Source organism: Drosophila nasuta, chromosome 2L (assembly GCF_023558535.2).
Source record: "Drosophila nasuta strain 15112-1781.00 chromosome 2L, ASM2355853v1, whole genome shotgun sequence".
Lineage (NCBI taxonomy): Eukaryota > Metazoa > Arthropoda > Insecta > Diptera > Drosophilidae > Drosophila > Drosophila nasuta.
Genome location: NC_083455.1, coordinates 23,617,946 through 23,632,192, shown reverse-complemented (window position 1 = coordinate 23,632,192; position 14,247 = coordinate 23,617,946). Strand labels below are relative to the sequence as shown.

Sequence of the window (14,247 nt, the reverse complement as noted above, 5' to 3'; positions counted from 1 at the left end):
ATCCAATACAATCCACTAGCTGTAGCTATAGCTTTGGCTGTCCAAGCAAGTCCTTCGTGCCGACAAAAGAAGCACATCGCACATCACATCGTATAACGTGTGTACTTTTAATAGGAAACGGCGTCATGCTCATCCTGCTGCTTAACCTCCATCCAAATGTAGCCCACACACACATAGATTGTCAGCAGGCAGCCTCGAGAATGTTGACAACTTGAGGGATGTGTGTGTGGTGAGGAAGGAGTGGGGTATGAGGTACTACTATATAAGGTTTGCAACACATAACACAGCTAGTAAAGTGTTGGCCTGCTCAACGCCTCTCGCAATTATTCTGTTGCCAGTCGCAGTCACCATTCACCGTTCTAGTTATTATACTCGTAGTCCAACGTCAACGTGCACAACAATTTGAGGCACAATTAGTCTCGCAATAGGAGCAAGGACCAAGCCACGCACTCCAGGAAGTGATATGTCTGGGCTTAGTACATCACATTACTCTGACACGAGCTGCGTAGACGCATCTCTCAGATGTGTCTCATGACTTGTCTCATTATCTCTGCACTTTTGTGCCCATCAGACAGACAGCAGTTGCAATTTACAGAATCTAAAGCAAACTTGTCGGGTTCTAGTTCTTTGCGAAGGTTTATCTTTAGTATACATGCATCATATTTTTGTTTGTTCTTAAGTTCTTCATGGTCACTGGAAGGTTCTTACTTATTGTATAAACAAATTAAGGTCGCATCGAAAGAGTAAAGATTTTATAAACTTAGACCTTTAAACACATTGCTTTCCTATCATTAATAATGTAGTATTCTTTTAGTATAATGTGAATGTAGTATTTTAATATAGAAAATATTGAGCTTGGTATATTTTAGTATTTTTGTATACAAGTTTGTGCATTCACGAATATATAAATGTAGTATATCAGTATAAAAATTCTACTTTCAGCATATTTTCTGAATTTTTGGTATATTCGTTTGCACATTTAAAATATTAAATCTTAATGTTTGGTATATTAAAGTATTTTTTGTGAATTTAAGTATGTATAGATATTAAATATAACTTTTTAGGATTGTTTCAGTATTTTTAAGTTTGTATATTTAAGTATTTTGTCGACATATTTATATTTATATCTATAGTATAACATAAAGTGTATTTTTATTCAAAAGTGTTTACCATACATACTATCTTGAATTTAATCCTTGAAGACTGTTCTTTAAATTCTATACAAGTAATAACTAAATTTATATCTCTTCTCATATTTAATAATCTGCCAATTTCAAGCTATTTATATTTCCATCTTTGATTAGCTACCAACGAAGCGTAAATCTTCTTCACCCACACTTAATTACCTAGATATATATTAGTTATCTGCCCCTCAATTGATTGCTCTTTATAGTGGATATCAATCAATCTGTAATTATATCTATATACTCGGCACTTTTCACTGCATTTTCGCTTATCGATTGGCAAACGACACAGACACAAATACAGAAACAGCACAGATATGAGGCACATCAAATGGCCAACAGGCGACACAACGTTGCACCTGCTGTTCCTCCACAATCACAATCGCAGTTGCAATCACCAACGCCTCCCCTCCTCTCCCCTCTGTTGATTGTTCAATCTGCTGCACTTTCCTTTTGATAGCCTATATAAATTGCATTGCATTGGGGGGTGGTCGAGAGTCGAGACTAATTGGAGATTTGGCTTGGCCTAAGCTGTAGTTATTCCCGCCCGGTGCTTAACCGTAATTTACGGCTTCCAATCTGACCCATTTACTAGGCAAATGCCCCAGCTAATGTTGTTCTCTTCCTCTTCCTTCTCCCCTCCCAATACTTTTCTTCTACTCTATTCTCTATCTTCACCGTTGCTTTGCAACTTCAGCTCAGTGAACCAGTTAGGCAATTATGTGCCTTAGCATCGCATGTAGCACTTCAGTGGCCCAAAACTGGGACTTCAGCTCACATATTGTACGAGTTTTGATATTCTATTTGGTCGCTGCTGTTGACCCACAAATGCTTCAGCTTATTGCTTTCATGTTACCCAATTTTTGGTGTCACTGCAAAAACGAAAGAACAAACTTTCAGCTTATGTCGCATCTCTCACATCCAATGACAGCATTTTGTAATCTCTCTCTCTTTGCCTTCCTGTCGCTCGTCATTCTTCTTTTTTTTTTTGGCAAGTGGCCAATGAATTGATGCCGTGTCCCTAGGTTGTGACCCCCAAATGGGATTATCACGAAATTAATTAAATGCATCCAGCAAAACATTGATAAATTTCAGTTTGTTATTGTAGCGTAAAGTGTCCAAGGAGAACTTAGGGAATTGCATTTACAAGTGGCAATAATAAAATTTAAATGAAAAGAAATTTATCAATATATAAAAAGTTATTTAAAAAGAACCACAATTAAAGTATCAAAATATAATAATAATTGAATAAGATGGAGTAAATATTAAATGAAATTTCAGCTGCTTATTCAATAACAAGTAAAGTAAAAGCTACAGTCGAAATATACTACTACAATCACAATATACCATTGGAAATATACCAGATTGCTAGCCAAAGCAATAAAGTATATATAATTATTTCGTGAATAATTTCTAAGATTTTCATAGATATATTTGGTAAGTTGATATACTAATATATTCAAAATATTTAGTATATTAGATTGCGAACCAAAGCAATAAAGATTCTTTCTGTTGCATATACAAATATTTCTTGAATAATTTTTGAGATTATTAAAGTTATATTTGATACATCAATACAAAAAATATAAAATATAGCGTCTATATACTACTACATTCAAAATGTACCATAGAAAATATACCAGATTGCCAACCTAAGAAATTAATACACATTTTATGTATATAATATTATTTGTTGAATAATTTCTAATAGTTTTATCTGTTGGTCCACAATATATATACTTTATAAGATCGTAGAAGGTTTCTTCTGCTTATATAAAGTTATAATACCCATTTACCCAATCAGTATTTCCTATGTATCTTCCTCAAGTATCTACAGCATTTACACAATCATCTAATCAGATAGGAAATGCGCCGTGGAATGTTAGATAGATGAAACATATGTGAAAAAGTAGAGAACACATTCGTGTAATTTAGTCAGAGTGCAGTTCCATTTATTTTGCTGTGGCCAATTAAAAAGATAATAACTCGAACAAGTTCAATTGCAATCGAACTCACATAACATTAACCCAATTAATTACAGTCCGAAAACAAATTGAATAATACGTGTATTAATCAAAGGAGACCATCAGCTAATTATTAAGGAACCCGAACAGAAACAGGAACTGACATTTCTGCAATTGCTCGAGGGGAAAGTAACAAAAAAAAGAGTTTACATTTTGGGGCCATTAAAGATAATGTAAGGCATTAAGCCACAGTAACTTGACTTGATCGGTTGTTGAGAGAGCTGAACTGAGATGAGAGATGAAGCAAGTTTTCATCATCATCGTCTTTTATTATGAAACGCAAATTGCAAAAATTGCGCAACTTGGGTGCAGTTTTTGTGGCCAGCAAAGAAAGTGGAAATATTGCAAAGCTTTAAACAAGTCATGTTTATAACACGTTTCGCAGACAGAACCATATATCCAGTCTATGGTGGCATAATAACCATAAATGTTATTAATTAAAGTACGAATAAGAGTTGTAAAAATGTCAAACATTCATTGTCTCGCCGTTGTTTTCGAACCCGGAAAACTTTGTTGTTCAGCCTTCTTAATTAAATGACTTTATATATAGAGGTCAGAGGTATTTTACTGTCGTAATTGAATTACCCGAAGAACTGTTTGTAAATATTAAAGCAATTAAAAGAGATCAGCTTAAAGTGTGTAAAACATTTTGTGACGAAGTTAAGGAAAACTTTTGAGGCTAAGCGAATGCGTAAAACTATTTTGAATTCGTGATCTCGATCTGGAATAAGTTCACACAACTGCGATAAAAATTCTGTAATATTTGATTACTTCAATGTCAAACAAAAGTGTTGTCAACAAATTGCATTTAATTGCCACTAAGTTTATAGAATTCTGTAAAACATATTATGATGAAGTTAAGGAACAATTTTAGAGACTAAGCGAATGCGTAAAACTGTTTTAAATTCTTGATCTCGATCTGTGAAAAGTTCAAACAATTGTGATAAAAATGCTGTAATATTTTATGATGGAGTAGAGGAACCATTTTTAAGGTTAAATGAATGCGTAAAACCGTTTTAAATTCTTGATCTCGATCAGCAATAAGTTGAGACAACTTAGATTCAAATTCTGTAATATTTGAGAACTTCAATGCCAAACAAAAGTGTTGTCAACAAATTGCATTTAATTGGCATTAAGTTCATTGAACTCTGCATTAATATTTGATCAGTTCAAGGCAGCTTAGCAGCATTTAATCCAACTGCAATCGACACTTAAACTGCTTCGCTTAACGCAACAATTAATGAATACTTTTGTTTACTACATTTCGGTGGAAAAACCAATCTGAATGCATGGAAAACTGTTACAGTTATTGACTCACAGCTTGATTTGAATTGTGTATTGTAGTATTAGTATTTGTCAAGCTATTTGTATTGTTAATTAAGCGCAAGTCATTGTCTTGACACATTCGATGCCATCAGCGATTTTTGCATAACTTTATTTTCGACTCAACCTACATCATAAGCCAAATTGACGCATTGTCAACGCCACAGAGAGAAGGAGAAGCGGGGGGATAGAGAGGGAGAGAGAGTATAACTTGGCCTTCAAAGCTGGCCAAACGAGTCTCATTACCAATGACCACAGACAGAGACTTAAAAGTCTTGTACCGGTTGCAGAAACACTCCCACATGACAACATGTTAGATGTAGAGAAGACGGAGGAGAGGGAGGAGGAGGAGGAGGAGGAGGGGGAGCGTTGAATTGGACACAGTTCAAGTTGGCAATTATTCACTTAAATGTTTGTCAATATGCTGTAACTGGTTAACCGCACGATTAACGGTGATCAAATGTACCTCAATTTATTTATACACTTTTAACCCGAAATTAATCGAGGTCAGCTGCAGAACAAAGACAACAACTTGTCGTCGGTCCATTCAACTCTGAGAGCTGAGAAGAAAAGCAGATGATGATGCTGCAAGACAAGTCTCAAGATTCAGAGTCTCATTCTCAGTCTTGAATAACATTCACATTCACATTCGCATAAAGCAGCCAAGTTCACGATATTTCTCTTTTGGGGTGTCTTGTGACTCTTTTTATATATCTTTTGCACAATTAAAAATAAACAAAAACAATAACACTAACGAGTGAGAAGAAAAGTCCAAAAGTCAGCGACAACAACAATTACAGTTGCGAATATATATTTCAGTGATTCAGTTAAAAACGCAGTCAACTCTGCCTAAGAGGATTAGCTTCCAAGCACAGCCAACGACTTGTAATCCGATACACTCCATCTAACTCACCTCCTCTCTTTCCTCCTCCTCCTTCTCCGTCTCGTTAGGCTCGACGAGACATTTGGGTGGGTGCTCAACACGTCAACACTTCCAGAGAGACGGAGAGAGGGAGGGGGGAGCATAGAAGCCCCAGCTCAACGGGTTTTGTTGAATTCACAAAAAGTCCAAAGTAATTGCACGAGAGTGTCTGAATTGCAATAAATACAAAAAAAAGGGAACAAATAGCGAATGGGGAGGAAACTTAAGAAACTCGAGATTGCAGCTCACTTTGAAATGAGTCGAAAGTCGAGTCGAGTCGAGTCGAGTTGAGTTGAGGCAACGAAACCCTCCATTGACCAATCTGACTTTTGTGGCATTTCTTCTGCTCACACCGGAAATATTTAAACGCCCAGCCAAGTTGGCTTATTAGAAACTTCATTAAATATGCAGCTAAACTCTTAATGAATCTAACTCAGCTGCAACTTGTTTTAGTTTTTGGGCAAAGTTCTTCAGAGAAAGCTTAGAGAAAAGAAAAGTCTTTTATCAACCGGACCTTTGACAACAGTGCAAAGTTTTCTCATTGCTTCTCACCGTAAATAAAATAATTTATAAATCTATTACACAAAAGCCAGCAAATCACTTTCAAATAAATTGTGCATCCGCAACAAAATGAATTAGTTTTGATTTATGCAATATACAATTTGATTTTCACACATTGATTACTTCATCATCATAAAGACGCACATTAAATATATACAAAAATATATAATTGCTTAGCTTGATTACTGAAATATGGGTCGTAAAGTCAAGCGACTCTCTAATCGCTTGACTTTACTTATCACAAAATTAAGTTGTACTACGATTGTTTTGAATTATATTATATTCTGTGAATTTCTTTAAGCGCAGCTAAATGCAACGCAAAGCTGTCTTGAAAAGTGAAAACTTATTGAGCGTAAAATAGTATCTGGGACACACTCATCATTCATATCGAATCAGTTTGTCACACTGGATTAAGCACAGATAGCAAGTTTTTGTTTAAACAACTGTTTTTTTGTTGTGTTTTGTGTAACTGAAATCGAAACCGTTTAACTAAAGGCAACTGGGTGAAAGATATAGAGAAATATATGGGGAAAAAATAATAGATTAAAATCATTTACAAAATGTGCTCATTTCCTTTCCAACTTCGCTGGAAATTCACTTTTAATTTCAACGTTTTTTTGTGAGACATTTTTCAAATGTTTCGAGTCATTGTTGATATTTGCACACAGACAGTAAAGTTGGCCCAGTGAATTGTAAATTGCCCCAACATAAATGTGTACAAAGTGAGCGCTAATTGTGAACTCTTCTCTGTTGTTGTAGATTGTGTCAAGCGAGTGACTTTCCGGTCCCCGAAGACGTTGCTCTGTTGACACTGAGCTGAGGGAAGAAACATTATGCGTGCCCTCCCCAGAGAGATTATCAAATCATCAATGTCAGCGACAACAACAAGAAATAAATAAATAAAAAACATAGTCGAGGCTATGCAGCATTACATGACACGAACACATACATTATAATATTGTGGTTGGGTACGCAGTTAAATAGAATACAGCACACACATATTACGTATACGTTCGTAAGTCGGGCATAATTCTAATTGTTTAGTTTTCGAAATGTCCGCAGCGTTATCAGCGTCGTGTTTATACATTATACATTATATTTTTGTCGTAATTGCCTCGGGGGAAATACGAACTAGTATTCTATTTGCGCAAATGGGCTTTAAAACACAAAACAGAATAACAAGTATACGAACAGTAGTACGTAGAGAAGAAGAAGTCTTTCAGTCTTTGTCGCCCTTCTGCAACATGTGCATAATAATTATCTCGAGACGAGTTCCGCACGCTCTTATCAATTGACAAATGGAACACTTTTCACTAACAGTGCCTGGCAATTATCATTTATCATTCCGCCTTCTATTATCAGCTCAAATGTATCTCTCGCTCTTGCTTTCTGAATTCTGGGAAGCACAAAAGGCAGAGTAAATTCAATTTATGAGATGATGACCTGACAACACAGAAAACTAGACTTACATTCACATTTTATTATACCCGCTACTCAAAGGGTAGAAGGGTATTATAACTTTGTAATGTAAATTTTGTTGCGAGATAAAAATTTTTGAAGTTATTTTAGAAAATCTTTTGTATGGGAAAATACGCCTGTTTTGTGTGACATTCTAGTATATTTTCTATTCAATGGTATATTTTGAATGTATATAGCCATTGTCATATTTTAGTATTTAGTATTTTTATAGTATGTATATTAATTTGGTATATTTACAGTATAATATCGCACTTTTTATTTTACACTATATCCGGTATATTTTGTACTCTTTGGTATATTTTGAATATAATACCCTTTATTATATTTTAGTATTTTTTCGGTATATTAATTTAGTATTTTTAAAGAATACTACTGCACTGTTTTGCTTTAATTAAAAATAGTTAGTGGGTATCTCACAGTCGAGCTTTCTAACTTGTTATAGTTGAATACCTCAATAAATATGCATATATGTATATACCCATTTAAAGCTTTATCTTTAGTGGGTATTTTAAGACGGCAAAGATGTCACATTTTTGGCTTTGTGAAAGTCGCTAGTTGGTCTCTCACTAGTAACACACAAAAAAAGGCCACTAAAAACGAATCATCAAAAGCGTAGAAGAAAAACAAGTTTTTGCACATTAGCTTCCTGTATGCGAAACGCACACGATTATTTATGGACACACTAGTGAATACAACAACAGCAACAACAAAAAACAACAACAACAACTCATACATATTCAGGAACAAAGTGAGTGTGAATGCATTGCGAATCAAAAATTGAAGCTGTCACTGCAATCACATTTTACTATACACAAATTAAAATTCTAAAAGTGTGAGAACAATAAAGGAACGAAACAATTAAACAGCCACAAATAAAAGTGTACACAAAAACAAAAAAAAAGAGTGAATAAAAGTGAAACACAGACGTAGACTCTGGCTATGACACATGCTCCCACACCACAACCTGCTGCTGGACACTTGACAACCGACTCAAACAAGTTTCTTTATTTGGTACTTTTTCAAGTGGCTTTGAAAACTTTTGTTTTTTTTTCAGGTCTTTTTGTTATTGTGCTTTAATGACCTTTACCATTTTAGCCAAGCGGCACTTGAGAATCGTAGCTGTGTTTGTTGGCACAAAAGTTGTGCAAAGTGGAGCAGAGCAAACTTTCGAGATTACAATTTGTGCCTTACATCAGTGTTTCATCAGCATTTCATCAGTCTTGCATCCGGCAGCTGCCTCAGGTTCATTGAACGGACAAAGACTGAAGAATAAGAAGCACAGACAGACAGACAGACAGACGAAGAGTGAGAGAGAGAGAGACATAAACATAGGGCGCTTGATCCGCGTGCGTGATCCGCATCGACATCGACAACTGATAGAGATATAGACAGTGGAATTACCCGCAAAGGACGTGACATCGACATCCATCTACTGATAAAACCGTCGTCTCGCCGCCAAATACTTGGGATGCAGTAGAAACATTGAAAATGAGTGCCACATTTTGCATGGCAATTAGTTTTGCCAACGACTTACGTCAACTTTAAAACTGATACTTTCCTCACACAACGTGAAGAATCTCTTAAAAGCCACACTTAATTCTTGATCGTCAGCTGAAGCGAATCGTAACTCAAGGTCAGCAAACAACTTGTGGCTTTCACATTCTGGAAAAATCATGTTAACTGCGCTGCTATTAAAATGCATACATGGCTCTAACATAATTGGCACACTGTAATTGTAGACTTAATGCGCGGAATGTCAAAAGTTCACAGCAATTATCGTCAAATTATATTTTGTTTTGCGCCGTGTTGGGAATTTAACAAAGGCGTTGATAAATTGGCGGCACTTGAATTTAGCGAGTGGGCTTTTCTTAACAGGGTGGCAACACTGAATTAGTAATGAGCATTGTTAGTATTTAAAGTGGAGTAATGCCACATTTAATATACTTTAAAGTAAATGTACTTTTGCCAGTATTATATATGTATGTATGTATGTATGTTTCCAATTTAGTATTTTATTAGAAATCCTGTTCAACATTTCCCTCTTCACATATTTGCATTTCGATTATTCGATTATAGCATACTTTTGAGGTAGTTATCCCTAGATAAGCCCCACAGCAACCACTTGGCATGCAAAGCTGCAATATTTTAAGGGGTAAACATCGCTCTCGGTGACGTCAAGAATTCAAATCAATGCATTTGTGTGGCGGGGACAACAAAGTCGTAAACTGAATGTGCACAATATTCGCTTCCCTATCAGAAATAGACATGCTCGTTGAATTCGTTGTATGTGCATATTTGAATCTGTATTCAGAGTTGTTGTACTTGCTGTATTCATATGCCTACTATTGATACTCGGTCGGTATCAAGGTCTCGCAATGCCACTTGCAGTTTGACGTCACGTTCGAGTCTCTTTTTCTTATTCTTTTTTTTTAATAACAATAGCAATAAAACAGAAGTAGCAGTTGTCAGTTATTATGCATTGTCTTCTTTTTTATAATATTGTTTACTGAACATAAAAATTCTCTCCTTGGCTTGCTGGATTTATCTAAAGCCCGGCAATATTGTGGCAGAATTTTACAATCGTCAGCTGGGGAAATTAATAAAAATGTGCGTCAATTATTTTTTGAAAACGTAAACAAACGTGAGCGAGGCATTGTTTGCATTTCTTTTTGCCATTTGTTTATAAAATATGCAATGCTCTCTTGCTCTTTTTTCTCGATCTATTTCCATATAATATACATAATTAGATTAGCACTAAAAAAAAAAAAACAATATTTGAAAAAACAAAAGCAGTGAAAAGACACGACAACGGCGATGACAGTGTCAAAAAGTGTGTGTGTGTGTGTATCTTGGCACGTGTTTAGTACAAAAGTGTGTGAGTGTGAGTGTGTGTGTGTGGGCACCAATACAAAAATAACTTTTAGCTTGCACACACACACACAACGACACTCTCGCCTCAGCAACAAGCGACAACAAAAGCGTTGTAGGAGGCTGGCAACGCGACGCGACCCGCATTGAGATTATAAATACATTTACCATAAAGACAACAGCAAATGCGACTAACAAAAGCCAGAGAGCGAAAGAGAGAGAGAGAGAAGAGAAGCGACCACAGTTGCCCTGAACTCATAAATTTAATAATTTTACACGACAGTTGATTAATTGAAAGAAGGCTGCGTGGGCCAGCATCGGGATTCAATAACCATGCGACGTTTTATCAACGCATTCCCGGAAACTTCCATAGTCTGTCATTTTTAAAACGGAAAACAGCAAAGGGATCAACACAATGGTAAATTACCCACTCGGTACACCTCAAAATAAATACAGACTAATTTAATTTGCGTCTAATGAGCTCTGTGCTATTTCTGCGTTTTTTAAATCTTACGCATTATATTGATTTTATGAGATTTAAACAAACAATGAATGGGCTTTTTTTATAATAAGTAAATTCAATTTGCAATAGAAATATTCTAAAGTCTAATTCACTATTACACACATTTTCGAAATTGATTTTCATGCTTCAAGAAATTATTTGTTATGCATATAATAAAATATCATTCTGCAATATTCAACCATAAAAAATACGGTCCATTAATTCTGAAATTAAAAGATTTATAGAATTTGATCGAAAAATTTATTGCTAGCGTTCATGCAAAGAATTTATAAGCAAAATAAAACTTTATTCTATTCGAATAGAATACGATAGAAAATAAACCATAAATATATTATAGAAATCTATAGAATTGGAACAGACAATGTGAAAGAATAATTCAAAGAAAGTATAATTGCAAAATCGTATTTTGTTTGAAAATGACGAAATTATGTTTTATGAAACAATAAGAAGCCGATTAATAAATATACCATTTAATGAAAAGTATACCATAAATATATTAAGGAAATCTTAAGAAATTGAACAGACAATGTGGCAGAACAATTCAGCAAAAGTATATTTAGAAAATTTTCTTTTGTTTGAAAATTATGAAACTATAAGAAAACGATTAATAAATATACTTTACACTAAAAAATATACCATAAATATATTATGAAAATCTACAGAAATTGAGCAGACAGTGTGAAAGAACAATTTAAAGCAAGTATAATTAAAGAATTTTATTTTGTTTGCAAATATAGAAATTTAAAATTGTAAATTTTAGAATATTACTAATAAATATTTTTTCTATATTTAAATACACACTTCTTGCTAGCAGTCATAAATCATCATTATCATCAATAAAATGTTGTCAATCTAAATAAATGGATTTTCATTCTACAAATTATTGAACTTTATTTATGAAACTATTAGAATATGTGCTGCTAATATATATTTTAATATTTTTTCAGACTTTCAAGTAAAACATTTGAAGACATTTATCAGAATGTTCTTCCAGCATTTAGCAACACCAAAGCGAAAGCTAAACATCTACTTTGTAGTCCATTACGCCGCAAAAGATCTGCCAAGCAACAGGGTAGAGATAGAGAACTCGCAGCTGCTGCTGTCATTGCAGTTATATGACTCCTCCGAGTTACGTGTTTATAAATGCTATTTGCCAAAGAACAACAAACAGGGAGTGAACTGATTATCTAGCCAATGATGCCGATGGCAAGTGCCCAAGCTCACAATACAACACAACAAAACACAAATTACACACAACAGAGAACACAGAGCACATCACATCTTCCATTTAAGTCGTAAGCGTTTTATCTAGACACGACGGCCACAAAAAGCTAAAAAGCTTTGCGGCTGGTGAAATGTGAAATGTGTGTGTGTTTGTTTTCGTGCAACTTGAGAAATTAACCAACAGTTTGTTTATTCAGCAGCACTAAAAATATACCAACCAACGTCTTGGAAGTAAGATCTAAGAATTGAGAACTAAGATACAAATGCATTTCCTAAACCAAACAGACAATGATCCTCCAAAAGAACAACAAACAAACTCCAAGAGATTACACAGAACTACGCTAAACACTTAAAAAGCGAATTAAGAAGAAACATTTTCTTTTTTAGTAACTGAATTTTAGCTAGATTACTTATTCAAATGCTGTTCCCATTTCGATGTGTACTTTGAATATATTAACTGAAATGTGTAATATATTATTAAGCATTCACATTAGCATCTGTTGGCATTAGACCGCAAAGACAACAACAAACAAACACTCACTCTGGACACATATAAATAATAATAATTTGCCATTTTATTAATGATTCCCTCAAGCGCACTTCACACCGATTTATGGCTACAAATCCCGAAGGGGGCAACAAAAAAATGCAAATTTCTCAATCGGTTATTAACAACAAAATGTGCAATGAGGGTTTTTTTTCGCAGTTGTTGTTGTTTTTGTTGTTGTTTGATTATCATCTCATTTCCGGCATGCAAAAGGTGGAAAAGTCTGAAAAATCTTTTAATTGCGTTGCGTTTCTCATGCAGTTGTTTATAATTTTTTGTTGTTTTTCCCTAAATAACTGATAGATAAAACGAACATGAGTTGACCTAAAAAAAAAATGAAAATATTGTAAAACTCAAACATGCGACAAAAGTAACAGCAACGAATTCGTGCCCATTAAAAAATTAAATAAATAGGTGAATAGCTGCGCCCTAAATCTGTACGAATCGCAGTTGACACAGCCAGAGATACAAATACAGTCACAGATAGAGATAGAGATAGAGATACTTGTATGCATAGATAGATTCACAGAGATACGCACAGAAGTTAAATTGTTGTTGTTGTGAACTTACACGAATTTATTACTATTATTGTTTGTGCTGTTTTCTGTTATTGTTGTCACCCAAGTGGCATGTGTGCACAGATACCCTGTAAAAGGTAGATGAAAGGGGTAGATTTGAACTACAAAGCGAAAGTGAAGTAGATGGGAAAAATAGTTTTCAGTTCATTCATACGTTCAAGGGTTTACAGGGTATGATTCAGTAGAGCATAAATGCACAGACACCCTGTAAAAGGCAGTTGAAAGAGAAAGATTGAAGCTGTAAAGGGAAAGTGAAGATCCTGAGAGGGAATATTATTGTTTCCAATTTATATATTCAAGGCTGTACAGGGTATGACTGAGTCTGGCATGTGTTGAAGTATGGAATTGACAGCCGAAAGGTGTGGATCCAAACTCTAAAGGGAAAGTGAAGTAGTTAACAGTAGAAATATATGACGAAGGCTTTACAGAGTATGACTTAGTCAACCCTTGCATTCAATGCACTTCGCTGTCGAATGATTGCAAAGTAAATAAGCGTAGTTATTTTTAAAGCGTGTGCTTCAATTACTGGGTATTTCACAGGAGGAGTGTGTATACCCTGTAATTGGCAGATGAAATGGGGTAGATTGAAACTACCAAGGGAAAATGAATCAATGAATGCAGCTGACAGAGAAGTGTTATTTTCTAATATATATATTTAAGACTTTACAGGGTATAACTAAGTCTAGTTCACTTTGATGTCAAATGATTCTTAAGTAAAGAAGCGTAGTTATTTTTAAAGCAACTAAGGGAAATTAGGGGACTAACTAACTTACTAACAACTAAGGGAAAATGAATCAATAAATGCAGCTGATAGATATAAGTGTTATTTACTAATTTACTTTACAGGGTATAACTAAGTCTAGTTCACTTTGATGTCAAATGATTGCCAAGTAAATAAGCATATATATTTTTAAAGCATGTGCTTCAATTACTGGGTATTTCACAGGAGGAGTGTGTGCATAGACACCCTGTAATTGTAAGATGAAATGGGGTAGATTGAAACTACCAAGCGAA

General features: G+C 34.7%; 1 protein-coding gene across 1 annotated transcript in view; it reads right to left on the bottom strand.

The window, feature by feature from the left end:
* LOC132784764 (solute carrier organic anion transporter family member 5A1) overlaps positions 1–14,247 on the bottom strand; it is a 29,196-nt gene that overhangs the window by 8,898 nt on the left and 6,051 nt on the right. The window lies entirely within an intron of this gene.